Here is a 17,244-nt window from a genome sequence, read left to right on the forward strand (position 1 = left end):
TATTTAATAAATGGTGCTGGGAAAACTGGCTAGCCATATGCAGAAAGCTGACACTGGACCCCTTCCTTACAACTTATAAAAAAATTAACTCAAGATGGATTAAAGACTTAAACATAAGACCTAAAACCATAAAAACCCTAGAAGAAAACCTAGACAATACCATTCAGGACATAGGCATGGGCAAAGACTTCATGACTAAAACACCAAAAGCAATGGCAACAAAAGCCAAAATTGACAAATGGGATCTAATCAAACTCAAGAGCATCTGCACAGCAAAAGAAACTGTCATCAGAGTGAACAGGTAACCTACAAAATGGGAGAAAATTTTTGCAATCTACCCATCTGACAAAGGGCTAACATCCAGAATCTATAAGGAACTCAAACAAATTTAAAAGAAAAAAGCAAACAACCCCATTAAAAAGTGGGAAAAGGAGATGAACAGACACTTCTCAAAAGAAGACATTTATGCAGCCAACAAACATATGAAAAAAAGCTCATCATCACTGGTCATTAGAGAAATGCAAGTCAAAACCACAATGAGATACTATCTCACACCAGTTAGAATGGCAATCATTAAAAAGTCAGGAAACAACAGATGCTGGAAAGGATGTGGAGAAATACGAATGCTTTTACACTGTTGGTGGGAGTGTAAATTAGTTCAACCATTGTGGAACACAGTGTGGCAATTCCTCAAGGATCTAGAACCAGAAATACCATTTGACCCAGCCATCCCATTACTGGGTATATACCCAAAGGATTATGAATCATTCTACTGTAAAGACACATGCACACATATGTTTCTTGCAGCACTCTTCACAATAGCAAAGACTTGGAACCTACCCAAATGCCCATCGATGATAGACTGGATAAAGAAAATGTGGCACATATACACCATAGAACACTATGCAGCCATAAAAAAGGATGAGTTCATGTCCTTTGCAGGGACATGGATGAAGCTGTAAACCATCATTCTCAGCAAACTAACGCAGGAACAGAAAACCAAACACTGCATGTTCTCACTCATAAGTGGGAGTTGAACAATGAGAACACATGGACACAGGGGGAAGGGGATCACATACCAGGGCCTGCCAGGGAGTGGGGGGCTCAGGGAGGGATAGCATTAGGAGAAATACCTAATGTAGATGACAGGTTGATGGGTGCAGCAAACCAACATGGCATGTGTATACCTATGTAACAAACCTGCACATTCTGCACATGTACCCTAGAACTTGAAGTATTTTTAAAAATTATTTTAATCCCAAAAGTAACCACTAAAAATATGCAAAGAGCTATAGCTAAGAAGAATTAAAATGAAATACTAAACCATATTAATTCCCAAAAAAGGCAAGAAAAGTGGAACCAAGAAACAAGTCATATGAGAAGAATAGAAAACAAATAAGTGAGAGAACTAAATCCAACCATATCAATAATTATCTTAAATGTAGATTGACTAAATGCTATAATAAAAAGAAATAGATTGTTTAGACTAGATAAAAGTTATGATCCAACTATATGTTATCTACAAGAGATACATTAAATACAAAGACACATATAGGTTTAAAACTTAAAAATTGTAAAAGAAATATCATGCAAGTCCTAATCATAGGAAATATGGAATGGCTAGATTAATACCAGTCAAAATAGACTTCAGGATAAGAAAGATTACCAAAAATAAAGAACAATATTTCGTAATGACAAAAGGGTTATTTCATCCAAAGGCATAGCAATTATAAATGTGTGTTTAATAACAGAGCTTCAAAATGCGTAAAGCAAAAACTGAAAGAGCTAAAGGGAGAAATAAACAAATCCACAATCATAGTTAGAGATGTTAACACCCCTCTCTCAGTAACTGACAAAACAACTAGATTATTAAAAACCAAAAATGATGTAGAATATCTCAACAATGCTATCAATCACCTTAACCTAACTGACGTTTATAGAACACTAGGCCAGATGTGGTGGCTCATGCCTATAATCCCAGAGTTTTGAGAGGCCAAGGTAGGAGGATCACTTAAGGCCAGGAGCTGGAGACCAGCATAGGCAACATAGCAAGACCCCATCTCTACTAAAAAATTAGCTGGGCATGGTGGAACATGCCTGTAGTCCCATTTATTTGGGAGGCTGAGCACACCACTGCACTCCAGCCTGAGTGACAGAGCAAGGCTGTCTCTAAAAAACTAGAACAAATAAATAAATAAAATAGAACACTAAACTCAGCAACCGCAGAATATACATTGTTTTCTAACCACACTGAAATTAAATTAGAAATCAAAAACAAAAAGATATCTATTACAGCCCCCCAAATATTTGAAAATTAACACATTTTCAAATAACCTATGCATCAAAGAAATCGCTTTTTGTCTGACATCTCAGCAAGGCTGCAGCGATTGCTGCTGCTCTGCAAGCTTCACAATGCCATCCAAGGACAACAAGAGGAAAGACCCCGGGAAGTTAGCCAAAAAAGACAAAAACCCAGTGAACAAATCCAGGGGCAAAGCCAAAAAGAAGTGGTCCAAAGGCAAAGTTTGGGACAAGCTCAATAACCAAGTCTTGTTTGACAATGCTACTGTAAGGAAGCTTTGTATGACAAACTCTGTAAGGAAGTTTCCAGCTATAGGTTTATAACCCCAGCTGTGGTCTCTCAGAGACTGGAGATTCGAGGCTCCCTGGCCAGGGCATCCCTTCAGGAGCTCCTTGGTAAAGGACTTATCAAACTCAAACTGGTTTCAAAACACAGAGCTCAAGTCATTTACACCAGAAATACCAAAAGTGGAGATGCCACAGCTGCTGGTGAAGATGCATGAACAGGTCCAACTGACTGTATATTTGGAAAAACAAAACTTTATTAAATAAAAAAAAGAAGTCACAGGGAAATTAGAAAATACTTTTGAACTGAATGAAATAAAAACATATTATATCAAATTTTATGGGATGCAGCAATGCAGTGCCTAGAGGGAAATTTTTAGTGTCTATTGCTTATATTAGGAAAGAAGAAAGATTTAAAATCAATTATTTAATTTTCTATTTTAGGAAGTTAAAAAAAGAAGAGCAAATTAAACCCAAAATATGTGAATGGAGAGAAATCATAAATATAAAGCAGAAATCAAGAAACTAGAAAACGAAGAGTATACAAAAATAACAAATCCAAACGTTGGTTTTTAAAAAATTTAATGGAATCAGTAAACTCCTGGTTGGGATGATCAAGAAGAAAGGAAAACAAAAGCTGTTACTACTACAAATGAAAGAAAGGATAGATCCTATAAATATTAAAAGGCTAACGCTGAAATAGTATGAAGTGTATTATGGCAAAAAATTAACACCTTAGATTAAAGGAAACAAATTTCTAAAAGAACAAACTTACTAAAACTGACCTAAAATCAAATCGAAATTTTTAATACCCTGAATGTTTTTCAAAAATGAATGTATTATGAGGCTTTTCAAGATGGCCGAATAGGAACAGCTCTAGTCTGTGGCTCCCAGCGTGATCGACACAGAAGACGGGTGATTTCTACATTTCCAACTGAGGTACCTGGCTCATCTCACTGGGACTGGTTGGACAATGGGTGCAGCCCATGGAGGACAAGCTGAAGCAGGGCAGGCATTGCCTCACCTGGGAAGCACAAGGGGTCAGGGGATTTCCCTTTCCTAGCCAAGAGAAGCTGTGACAGACTACTTGGAAAAACGGGACACTCCCACCCAAATACTGTGGAGTTTTCCCAAGATCTTAGGAACCGGCTGACAAGGTGATTCTCTCCCTTGCCTGGCTCAGTGGCTCCCGCCCATGGAGCCTTGCTCACTGCTAGCCCAGCAGTCTGAGATCAAACTGTGAGGCAGTAGCCTGGCTGGGGGAGGGGTGTCTGCCATTGCTGAGGCCAGTAGGTAAACAAAGTGGTCAGGAAGCTTGAACTGGGTGGAGCCCACCACAGCTCAATCAGGCCTACTGGCTCTAGACTCCACCTCTATAGGCAGGGCATAGCTGAACAAAAGGCAGCAGACAACTTCTGCAGACTTAAATATCCCTGTCTGACAGCTCTGAAGAGAGCAGTGGTTCTCTCTCACCAGCACGGTGTTTCAGCTCTGAGAATAGACAGACTGCCTCCTCAAGTGGGTCCCTGACCCCTGTGTAGCCTAACTGGGAGACACCTCCCAGTAGGGGCTGACAGACACCTCATATAGGTGGCTGTCCCTCTGGGATGAAGCTTCCAGAGGAAGGATCAGGGAGCAATATTTGCTGTTCTGCAATATTTGCTGTTCTGCAGCCTCCACTGGTGATACCCAGGCACGCAGGGTCTGGAGTGGAACTCCAGCAAACTCCAACAGACCTGCAGCTGAGGGACCTGACTGTAAGAAGGAAAACTAACAAATAGAAAGGAATAGCATCAACATCAACAAAAAGGACATCTACACCAAAACTCCATCTGTAGGTCACCAACATCAAAGACCAAAGGTAGATAAAACCACAAAGATGGGGAGAAACCAGAGCAGAAAAGCTGAAAATTCTAAAAATCAGAGTGCCTCTTCTCCTCCAAAGGATCACAGCTCCTCGCCAGCAATGGAACAAAGCTGGATAAAGAATGACTTTGACAAGTTGACAGAAGTAGGCTTCAGAAGGTCAGTAGTAACAAATTCTCCAAGCTGAAGGAGGAGGTTTGAACCCATCACAAGGGAGCTAAAAACCTTGAAAAACAATTAGACGAATGGCTAACTAGAAAAAGAGTGTAGAGAAGACCTTAAATGACCTGATGGAGCTGAAAACCATGGCACAAGAACTTCGTGACACATGCACAAGCTTCAATAGCCGATTCGATCAAGTGGAAGAAAGGGTATCAGTGATTGAAGATCAAATGAATGAAATGAAGCGAGAAGAGAAGTTTACAGAAAAAAGAGTAAAAAGAAACGAACAAAGCCTCCAAGAAAAATGGGACTATGTGAAAAGACCAAGTCTATGTTTGATTGGTGTACCTGAAAGTGATAGGGAGAATGAACCCAAGTTGGAAAACATTCAGGATATTATCCTGGAGAACTTCTCCAACATAGTAAGGCAGGTAAACATTCAAATTCAGGAAATACAGAGAACACCACTAAGATACTCTTCGAGAAGAACAACCCCAAGACACATAATTGTCAGATTCACCAAGATTGAAATGAAGGAAAAAGTGTTAAGTGCAGCCAGAGAGAAAGGTCGAGTTCCCCACAAAGGGAAGCCCATCAGACTAACAGCAGATCTCTCAGCAGAAACCCTACAGCCAGAAGAGAGTGGGGGCCAATATTCAACATTCTTAAAGAAAAGAATTTCCAACCCAGAATTTCATATCCAGCCAAACTAAGGTTCATAAGTGAAGGAGAAATAAAATCCTTTACAGACAAGCAAATGCTGAGAGATTTTGTCACCACCAGGCCTGCCGTACAAGAGCTCCTGAAGGAAGCACTAAACATGGAAAGAAACAACCAATACCAGCCACTGCAAAAACAGGCCAAATTGTAAAGACCATCGATGCTATAAAGAAACATCATCAATTAACGGGCAAAATAACCAGCAAACATCATAATGACAGGATCAAATTCACACATAACAATATTAACCTTAAATGTAAATGGGATAAATGCACCAATTAAAAGACACAGACTGGCAAATTGGATAAAGAGTCAAGACCCATCAGTGTGCCGTATTCAGGAGACCCATCTCACATGCAAAGATGCACATAGGCTCAAAATAAAGGGCTGGGGGAAGAACTACCAAGCAAATGGAAAGCAAAAAAAAAAAAAGTAGGGGTTGCAATCCTAGTCTCTGATAAAACAGAGTTTAAACCAACAAAAATGAAAAGAGACAAAGAAGGCCATTACATAATGGTAAATGGATCAATTCAACAAGAAGAGCTAACTATCCTAAATATATATGCACCCAATACAGGAGCACCCAGATTCATAAAGCAAGTCCTCAGAGACCTACAAAAAGACTTAGACTCCCACACAATAATAACAGGAGACGTTAACACCCCACGGTCAATATTAGACAGATCAACGAGACAGAAGGTTAACAACGATATCCAAGACCTGAACTCAGCTCTGCACCAAGCAGACCTAATAGACATCTACAGAACTCTTCACCCCAAATCAACAGAATATACTTTCTTCTCAGCACCACATCACACTTATTCTAAAATTGACCACATAATTGGAAGTAAAGCACTCCTCAGCAAATGTAAAAGAACAGAAATCACAACAAACTCTCTCTCAGACCACAGTGCAATCAAGTTAGAACTCAGGATTAAGAAACTCACTCAGCTTCCTTCCTTCCTCCCTCCCTCCCTTCCTTCCTTCCTTCCTTTTCTTTTCTCTTTCTTTTCTTCCCTCTGTGGCCCAGGCTGGAATCTAGTCAGCTCGCTGCAGACTCCCTGCCTCCGGTTCCCGTGATTCTCCTGCCCCGGCCTGCGGGCTGCCTGGGATTGCCGGCGCACGTCACCACAGCTGCCTGCTTTTTCTCCTTTGGCAGGAGGTGCAGTTTCACCATGTTGGCCAGGCTGGTCTCCAGCTCCTGACCCCAAGTGCTCTGCCCGCCTCGGCCTCCCAAGGTGCTGGGACTGCAGATGGAGTCTTGCTCACTCGGTGCTGGGTGTTGCCCGGACTGGAGTGCGGTGGCGTGGTCTTGGCTCGCTGCAGCCTCCGCCTCCCAGCCGCCTGCCTTGGCCTCCCAGGGTGCTGGGATTGCAGCCTCTGCCCAGCCGGCCGCCCCATCTGGGAGGTGGGGAGCGTCTCTGCCTGGTCGCCCATCCTCTGGGATGTGAGGAGCGCCTCTGCCCGGCCGCCCCATCTGGGAAGAAGTGAGGAGCGCCTCTGCCCGGCCGCCCCGTCTGGGAAGTGAGGAGCGCCTCTGCCCAGCCACCCATCGTCTGGGAAGTGAGGAGCGCCTCTGCCCGGCCGCCCATCGTCTGGGAAGTGAGGAGCGCCTCTGCCCGGCCGCCCCGTCTGAGAAGAAGTGAGGAGCGCCTCTGCCCGGCCGCCCCGTCTGGGAAGAAGTGAGGAGCGCCTCTGCCCGGCCGCCCATCGTCTGGGAAGTGAGGAGCGCCTCTGCCCGGCCACCCATCGTCTGGGAAGTGAGGAGCGCCTCTGCCCGGCCGCCCATCGTCTGGGAAGAAGTGAGGAGTGCCTCTGCCCAGCCGCCCCGTCTCGGAAGAAGTGAGGAGCGCCTCTGCCCAGCTGCCCCGTCTGGGATGTGGGGAGCGCCTCTGCCTGACCGCCCCGTCTGGGAGGTCTACCACGGAGGCCAGAAGCAATGTGGTGGCTGGACGTGGTGGCTCATGCCTGTAGTCCCAGCACTCTGGGAGGCTGAGGAGGGTCGATCACTTGAGGCTAGGAGTTCGAGACCAGCCTGGCCAACATGGCAAAACATATGAAAAATACAACAGACAAACCAACCAACCAACCCAGCGACAACAAAACAGGTCTACCCTGGAGTCATACTCTAATTTTTTCTATTTTCCTCCCTTTCTGATCCTTTATGCCACTTTCTTTTTCTTCCTCTTCCTTCTCCTTCTTCTTTGTCAAATAGAGGATTGAGTTATTATCATTGATCCATACAAAGTCCCTCTCTCATTTATTTTCTTTAATTCCCACTCCCCATTTCTATTCCCCGTCTTCCCATGTGCAACCTTCCTAATATGTTTGATATGCATCTTTTTGTTTGTATGTATTTTTAGAAAATGTTTATTGTTTTGTGTGCAAAAAAAATTAATAAAAAAAAAGAAACTCACTCAAAAATGCACATCTATGTGGAAACTGAACAACTTGCTCTTGAATGACTACTGGGTAAATAATGAAACGAAGGCAGAAATAAAGATGTTCTTTGAAACCAATGAGAACAAAGACACGACATACCAGAATCTCTGGGACACATTTAAAGCAGTGTATAGAGGGAAATTTATAGCACTAAATGCCCACAAGACAAAGCAGGAAAGATCTAAAATCAACACCCTAACATCACAATTAAAAGAACTAGAGAAGCAAGAGCAAACAAATTCAAAAGCTAGCAGAAGACAAGAAATAACTAAGATCAGAGCAGAACTGAAAGAGATAGAGACACAAAAAAACCCTTCAAAAAATCAATGAATCTAGGACCCGGTTTTTTGAAAAGATCAACAAAATTGATAGACCACTAGCAAGACTAATAAAGAAGAAAAGAGAGAAGAATCAAACAGAGGCAACAAAAAATGAAAAAGGGGACATCACCACCAAGCCCAAAGAAATACAAACTACCATCAGAGAATACTATAAACACCTCTATGCAAATAAACTAGAAACTCTAGAAGAAATGGATAAACTCCTGGACACATACACCCTCCCAAGACTAAACCAGAAAGAAGTGGAATCTCTGAATAGACCAATAACAGGCTCTGAAATTGAGGCAATAATTAATAGCCTACCAAACAAAAAAAGTCCAGGACCAGACAGATTCACAGCCAAATTCTACCAGCTGAAACTATTCCAATCAATAGAAAAAGAGGGAATCCTCCCTAACTCATTTTATGAGGCCAACATCATCCTGATACCAAAGCCTGGCAGAGACACAACAAAAAAAGAGAATTTTACACCAATATCCCTGATGAACATCGATGCAAAAATCCTCAATAAAATACTGGCAAGCTGAATCCAGCAGCACATCAAAAAGCTTATCCACCATAATCAAGTCTGCTTCATCCCTGGGATGCAAGGCTGGTTCAACATACACAAATCAATAAATGTAATCCACCACATAAACAGAACCAGAGACAAAATCCACATGATTATCTCAATAGATGCAGAAAAGGCCTTTGACAAAATTCAACAGCCCTTCACGCTAAAAACTCTCAATAAACTAGGAACTGATGGAACGTATCTCAAAATAATAAGAGCTATTTATGACAAACCCACAGCCAATATCATACTGAATGGGCAAAAACTGGAAGCATTCCCTTTGAAAATCGGCACAAGACAAGGACACCCTCTCTCACCACTCCTATTCAACATAGTGTTGGAAGTTCTGGCCATGGCAATCAGGCAAGAAAAAGAAATAAAGGGTATTCAAATAGGAAAAGAGGAAGTCAAATTGTCCCTATTTGCAGATGACAAGATTGCATATTTAGAAAACCCCATAGTCTCAGCCCAAAATCTCCTTAAGCTGATAAGCAACTTCAGCAAAGTCTCAGGATACAAAATCAATGTGCAAAAATCACAAGCATTCCTATACACCATTAACAGACAAACAGAGAGCCAAATCATGAGTGAATTCCCATTCACAATTGCTACGAAGAGAATAAAATACCTAGAAATCCAACTTACAAGGGATGTGAAGGACCTCTTCAAGGAGAACTACCAACCACTGCTAAGGAAATAAAAGATGACACAAACAAACAGAAGAATATTCCATGCTCATGGATAGGGAGAATCAATATCGTGAAAATGGCCATACTGCCCAAGGTAATTTATAGATTCAATGCCATCCCCATCAAGCTCCCAATGACTTTCTTCAAAGAATCAGAAAAAACTACTTTAAAATTCATATGAAACCAAAAAAGAGCCCACATTGCCAAGACAATCCTAATCCAAAAGAACAAAGCTGGAGGCATCACGCTTCCTGACTTCAAACTATACTACAAGGCTACAGTAGTCAAAATAGCATGGTACTGGTACCAAAACAGATATATAGAAAAATGGAACAGAACAGAGGCCTCAGAATAACACCACACATCTACAACCATCTGATCTTTGACAAACCTGACAGAAACAAGAAATGGGGAAAGGATTCCCTATTTAATAAATGGTGCTGGGAAAACTGGCTAGCCATATGTAGAAAGCTGAAACTGGATCCCTTCCTTATACCTTATGCAAAAATTAATTCAAATGGATTAAAGACTTAAATGTTAGACCTAAAACCATAAAAACCCTAGAAGAAAACCTAGGCAATACCATTCAGGACCCAGGCATGGGCAAGGACTTCATGACTAAAACACCAAAAGCAATTTTGACAAAAGCCAAAACTGACAAATGGGATCTAAGTAAACTAAAGAGCTTCTGCATGGCAAAAGAAACTACCATCAGAGTGAACAGGTAACCTACAGAATGGGAGGAAAATTTTGCAATCTACCCATCTGACAAAGGTCTAATATCCAGAATCTACAATGAACTCAAACAATTTTAGAAGAAAAAAACCAACAACCCCATCAAAAAGTGGGCAAAGGATATGAACAGACACTTCTCAAAAGAAGACATCTACGCAGCCAACAGACACATGAAAAAATGCTCATCATCACTGGCCATCAGAGAAATGCAAATCAAAACCACAATGAGATACTATCTCACACCAGTTAGAATGATGATCATTAAAAAGTCAGGAAACAACAGGTGCTGGAGAGGGTGTGGAGAAGTAGGAACACTTTTACACTGTTGGTGGGAGTGTAAATTATTTCAACCATTGTGGAAGACAGTGTGGCAATTCCTCAAGGATCTAGAACTAGAAATACCATTTGACCTTGCTATCCCATTACTGGGTATATACCCAAAGGATTATAAATCATGCTTCTATAAAAACACATGCACACGTATGTTTATTGTGGCACTATTCACAATAGCAAAGACTTGGAACCAACCCAAATGTCCATCAATGATAGACTGGATTAAGAAAATGTGGCACATATACACCACGGAATACTATGCAGCCATAAAAAAGAATGAGTTCATGTCCTTTGTAGGGACATGGATGAAGCTGGAAACCATCATTCTGAGCAAACTATCGCAAGGACAGAAAACCAAACACTGCATGTTCTCACTCATAGGTGGGAATGGAATAATGAGAACACTTGGACACAGGGTGGGGAACATCACACATCAGGGCCTGTCGTGGGGCGGGAGGAGGGGGGAAGGATAGCATTAGGAGAAATACCTAATGTAAATGATGAGTTGATGGGTGCAGTAAACCAACATGGCACATGTATACCTATGTATCAAACCTGCACACTGTGCACATGTACCCTAGAACTTAAAGCATAATTTAAAAAAGAATGCATTATAAAAACCTCCACACAAAAGAAAACCCAAGACCAGGTTGTTCTTCATTGGTGAATTCTATCAAACATCCAAGAAGGAATTGATGCCAGTTTTATACAAACCCTTTCAAAAAATCAGGAGGAACTACTTCCCAACTAATTATAAGGTCAACAAAATGCTTATACTAAGAACTGGCAAAAGCATGACAAGAAAAGAAAATTGTATACCTGTATTCCTCATGAATATAGCCACAAAAATTCTTACTCTGTTTTTTTTTTAAGAGTGAGGGTCTTGCGCTCTCACCCGGGTTGGAGTGCAGTGATCCAAACATAGCTCACTGCAGCCTTGATCTCTTGGGCCCAAGGGATCCTCCTACTTCAGTCTCCCAAGTAGCTGGGACAACAGGCACACACCACCATGCCCAGCTAATTTTTTTTTTTTTTTTTTTTTGAGATGGAGTCTCACTCTGTCGCCCAGGCTGGAGTGCAGTGGCGCGATCTCGGCTCACTGTAAGCTCCGCCTCCTGGGTTCACGCCATTCTCCTGCCTCAGCCTCCCAAGTAGCTGAGACTACAGGTGCCCACCACCATGTCCGGCTAATTTTTGTATTTTTAGTAAAGACAGGGTTTCACCATGTTAGCCAGGATAGTCTCGATCTCCTGACCTTGTGATCCTCCCACCTCGGCCTCCCAAAGTGCTGAGATTACAGGTGTGAGCCACTGTGCCCGGCCCCAGCTAATTTTTTATGGAGATAGGATCTTGCTGTGTTGCCCAGCCTGGCCTTGAACTCCTGGGCTCAAGTGATCCTTTCACTTCAGCCTCTCAAAACTCTGGGATTATAGGTGTGAGCCAAGCCCTTGCACCTGGCCACAAAAAAAAATCATTAATACAAAATTAGAAAATGGAATACAGCAATATATAAATGGATAATATATCATGACCAAGAATGTATACCCCAGAATGCAAAATGAATGTAACTCAAAAAGTCAATGTAATTCAGTATTTTTTAACAGACTAAATGAGAAAAACATGATGTAGAAAAGGAATTTGACAAAATTCAATACACATTCATAATCACAACTCTCAGAAAACCAGCAATGGAAGAGAAGTTATTATGGAAATGCAGATTAAAAGCATAAAGACACACCACACCCACTAGAATGGTTAAATTTAAGACTGTCAACATCAAATGTTGGCAAGGATGTAGATTACCAGAACTTCCATAAAATACTGGCAGGAATGTAAAATGGTACGATCACTTTGGAAAAGCTTTGGCAGTTCCTTATGAAGATATCCATGTACCTACTCTTTAACCCAGCAATTCTACTTCTACATATTTACTCAAGAGAAATGAAAATGTATTTCCAAAAAAAGCCCTATAGATGAATATTGATAGTGGCTTTATTCATCATAGCCGGAAACAAGAAATAACCCAAATGTCCATCAATAGGAGAATGAATAAACAAATTGTGGCTGGGTGCAGTGGCTCACGCCTGTAATCCCAGCATTTTGAGAGGCCAAGGTGGGTGGATTGCTTGAAATCAGGACTTGGAGACCAGCCTGAGCAACATGGTGAAACACCTCACCTTCTCTACTAAAAAAATAAATTAGCCAGGCGTGGTGATGCACACCCACCCATAGTCCCAGCTACTCAAGAGGCTGAGACAGGAGGATCACTTAAGCCCGGGAGGTCGAGGCTGCAATGAGCCATGATTGTGGCACTGTACTCCAGCCTGGGCATCAGAGTAAGACCCTGTCTCAAAAAAAGAAAAAAACTGGGGTATACTCACACAATGGAATAAATATTACTCATCAATGAAAATTCTCACTTTCAGTACACAGACTTCTCCTTCATTTCTCAGTTTTTACCTTCATGCCTCATCGTTTCCATTCTTGAACTACAGTCCTCTGATTGGGGGATGGTTCCCATTTCTTCAGAGACTACACCCTTTGACTCTTTCATGAGTGGCAGGGGAAGCAGTTAAAAAGGAGCAAACCTGATGCACACAATGACATAGATGAGCCTCACAGACACCATGTTGAGCCATAAGACACAAAACAGTACATTTGTATGATTTCATTTATATGAATATGTTGACAAACAACTAAGTTATGGTGAAAAAACACATAATAGAGGATTCCTGAGGGGATGAGAAGGAATGTGAGGAAACTTTCTGGGGTGATGGAAATGTTCTATATCTTGCTGGGAGTGTGAATTACCTGGGTATAACTCATTTCCCAAAACTCACTGGATTTTATGCTTCATATTTATACATCTTTATATGTACACATTTTATCTTTAAAAAAGGAAAGAAGAACAAGAGCAGGAGAAGGACAAAGAAGAGGAAAAAAGAAAGGAAGCTGTGGTGAGGGTACAGGACTGAGATTGAGACTTGTTGGAAAGTCTATATAAAGACCAGTGGCACCTCCCACCTTCCCATCCCCATCCCACCCAGCACAATCAATGGCTCCCACTGCTACCCATGGAGGAGTCAAAAGGTGTAGTCTCTGAAGAAATGGCAACAATACCACAATTAGAGGACTTTGTTCAAGAATGGAATTGACAAGGCATGAAAGTAAAAACTGAGAAATTAAGGGAAAGTCTGTGTGCTGAAAGTGAGACTCCCTAAGCAGTTTCAGAGTAACAGCAAGCAGACATATTTGTACCCTTAAGGCTGGAGTCTGAAGCATTACTTTTGAAGAAGCTGAGTTACCCGAGTAAAGACCCACAGATACTGATATTTCAGGTTCTCCAGTGAAAAGGGTCATCCTGTTTTTCTACTGAGAAGCCCATCATTAACAAGCCACACACAACAACTGAGTTTCCCATTAGTTTCCCAGTGCTTCATCCTTAGGTATAAACAGATATTTGAAGAAAGCATTCTAGAGGAACAAGATAGAAGAAATGAAACAGACACCCTGCTGGAAAAGGAAATCTCATTAAGAATCAGAGAAAGATAATGAGATATTGCACTAATGAAACATGAGTGGGAGGACATAGTAAAAATAAAAAAGAATCATCATAGAATGATCACTCATCAAAATAAAAAATAGTATAGGTGAAATTAAAATTTTGGTTGAAAAAATTTTGGTATGAGAATTGAACTTGAAAAATTTCCCAGAAACTAGAATAAAAGAACCAGGAGATGAACAACAAGAGAGGAAAGACAAGAAACTCAGTCAGTAGATCCAACATCTGAGAAATAGGATTCTAAAAAGAGATGACAGGAAACAGTAAGAAGAGAATTACTGAAGAAATAATACAGGAAAATTCCCAGGTATGGAATAGAGTGAGTCTCCAGATTGGAATGCCCACTGGCCAAGTGCCTAACTGCAAGGTCAATGTGTAGTGCAGTCATGCAGGGTGTGCCTGACACAAAGGTCCCTAGCCAACAGAGGAGAAGTGGAGGCTGAAATGCACCCAGGCTCTGCTTACCATGCCCTGTACCTTGCGGCACTAGCCAAGAGGAAGGGAAACATACTCCTAACTGGCCTACCCAGAGGGAATACCCTTCTCTAATTGATCTCCCCAAGAAAATTCCTTTTGTAACTTGGCCCTAGAAGAGAATGACTTTTTCTAATTCACATAAAGATGTCTTTTATGTGAACTATTAATTTCCAGAACAATGAATGAAAAATAAATATTTATAGCAGCACAATTTGCTGTTGGAAAAATGTGGAACCAACCCAAATGCCCATCAGTCAATGAGTGGGTAAAGAAATTTTGGTATGTATATATATATATGATGGAATACTACTCAGACATAAAAAGGAATGAATTAACGGCATTTGCAGCAACCTGGATGAGACTGGAGACTATTAGAAGTAACTCAGGAATGGAAAACCAAACATCATATGTTTTCACTCGTAAGTGAGAGCTAAGCTTATGAGGATGCAAAGGCATAAGAATGACACAATGGACTCTGGGGACTTGACAGGAAAGGATGGGAAGGTGGTGAGGGATAAAAGACTACAAATTGGGTGCAGTGTATACTGCTTGGGTGATGGGTGCACCAAAATCTCACAAATCACCACTAAAGAACATACTCATGTAATCAAACACCACTTGTTCCCCATTAACCTATGGAAATAATTTTTTTAATGGTGATAATAAAATTTCAAAAGAAAAAAAGATTCAGATCCAAGGCATGAACATCAAGGGTAAGGAGAAAATACTAAAAACTTCCAGGGGAAAAAAAGCAGTTTACATAGAAAGGATCAAGAATCAAATGACCTTTGACTTGTCATCAGTATATTGGAAGGCAGAATGCAAAGGAGCAGCACCTTCAAAATTCAGACAGAATGCTTGCAACCTAGAATTCTGCACACAGACAAAAGTAAAAGGGTAGAAAAAAAGATGTCTTAGGGTATGCACAGTCTCTAAAAGCTTACCTCCCGTGCATCGTTTCTCAAGAAAGATGTTAACGGAGGCATGTTTCACCAAAACATGAGTAAGCCAAAAAAGAAGACATAAGATCCAGGAATCAAGGATTTAACCCAAGAAGAGATGAAGGAGATTCTCATAATGATAGTGAAAAGAACTCCTAGGACAATGGCTATGCAGCCGACCTAGAAAGCAGCTATTCTAGATCAGAGGAGAGCAGCAGAATCCAGCAGGAACATCTGCAGGGAAAGAAATAAGTGTTACTGACAGATTATCTGGCAGGTTTGACCATGTGGAAAACTACAGAGCTATTTGGTGGATGTGAAAAAAAAAACACAGCCAGAGATTTTAAGGCAACAAAGCAAATGGCAAACTAAGACACATGTCTCCAGGAAAAACAGAAAGTTATACAAGAAAGATAATGCATCTGTAGTACACTACTTGGCTCAGGAGTAGACCATATTTCTTTGGTCATAATGTAAACATCAATTGTTGCAGTTTAAAGAAATGGCCCCAAGTTCTTTGACACTCCTCTCATCAAATGGCAAGATCTATGTCCCCTCTCCTTGAATCTGAGCAAGTCTTTGGTAGGTAGTGGAGTATGGGAGAGGAGATGCTATGTGACTTCTGAGGCAGTATCTTCAGAGGCAATTCTGCTTCTGCCTTGCTCACTGGAACACTCACATGTTATGAGGCCTCCATGTTATGAGGAAGCCCAATCTAGCCCACAGGGAGACAGCACATGGAAAAGCCCTGAGATTACATGAAGAGACATGGAGAGATGGCCTGGCCAACTCCATCCATTGCCTGACTGCAAGTACATGATACCACCACCCAGTTGAGCCTTTCTCAGTGCCTGCCCATAGGGAATGTGAGAAAGAATAAAAAGATGGTAGGTGTTTTAAGACACACGTTTTGTAATGTTTTGTTCAGCAGCAATAAATAACTGGAACACTGACAAGAGAGTTAACCAAATATAACTATATAACTATATATAGTTATATATGTAAATATATATATAATAACCATATAACTATATTGGGACTATATCACTATATTGGGATATAATTATATTGGGACTGTAGGAAGAGGAGAGGGGAGTGAAAGATAGTTACAATTTTTTATTTGCTGGTCTTTAAAGTAAGTAGATAATGTGTAAAATCAGTGAACCAGGAGATAATTATATATACATACATATAAGACAGTGCAAAGAAGAGAGAGAACAAGTAACAGTTAAGAGTGGTTACTTGGCCAGGCACAGTGGCTCACACCTGTAATCTCAGCACTTTGGGAGGCCGAGGCTGGAGAATCACTTGTGACCATGAGTTCAAGACCAGCCTCAGCAACATAGTGAGACCCCCCCCATTGCTAAAAAAAAAAAAAAAAAAAAAAAAAAAGTGATTACTTCTGGGGAATGTGGGGTTGGCAGAGACTACTGTTTTTATCAGCCTCTGACCATTACTTAACTTTTTGGGGGTTTTTTTGTTTTTTGTTTTTTTTTGCTTGTTTGTTTGTTTTTTTGAGACGGAGTTTTGCTCAGTCGCCCAGGCTAAAGTGCAGTGGCGCAATCTCAGCTCACTGCAAGCTCCACCTCCTGGGTTCACGTCATTCTCCTGCCTCAGCCTCCTGAGTAGCTGGGACTACAGGCGCCCACCACCATGTCCGGCTAATTTTTTTGTATTTTTTTTTAGTAGAGACGGGCTTTCACCATGTTAGCCAGGATGGTCTTGATCTCCTGACCTCGTGATCTGCCCACCTCGGCCTCCCAAAGTGCTGGGATTACAGGCGTGAGCCACCGCACCCAGCCCATTACTTAACTTTTTAATGGATGTTCATTTACGA

The 17,244-nt window shown here is 41.3% G+C and overlaps 1 pseudogene; it reads left to right on the top strand.

Moving 5' to 3' along the window:
* The first annotated feature begins 2,412 nt into the window (after nt 1-2,412).
* On the top strand, nt 2,413-2,804 carry LOC116472349 (small ribosomal subunit protein eS25-like; annotated as a pseudogene).
* The last annotated feature ends 14,440 nt before the right edge of the window (nt 2,805-17,244 follow it).

Source organism: Hylobates moloch, unplaced genomic scaffold, assembly GCF_009828535.3.
Source record: "Hylobates moloch isolate HMO894 unplaced genomic scaffold, HMol_V3 SCAFFOLD_8, whole genome shotgun sequence".
Lineage (NCBI taxonomy): Eukaryota > Metazoa > Chordata > Mammalia > Primates > Hylobatidae > Hylobates > Hylobates moloch.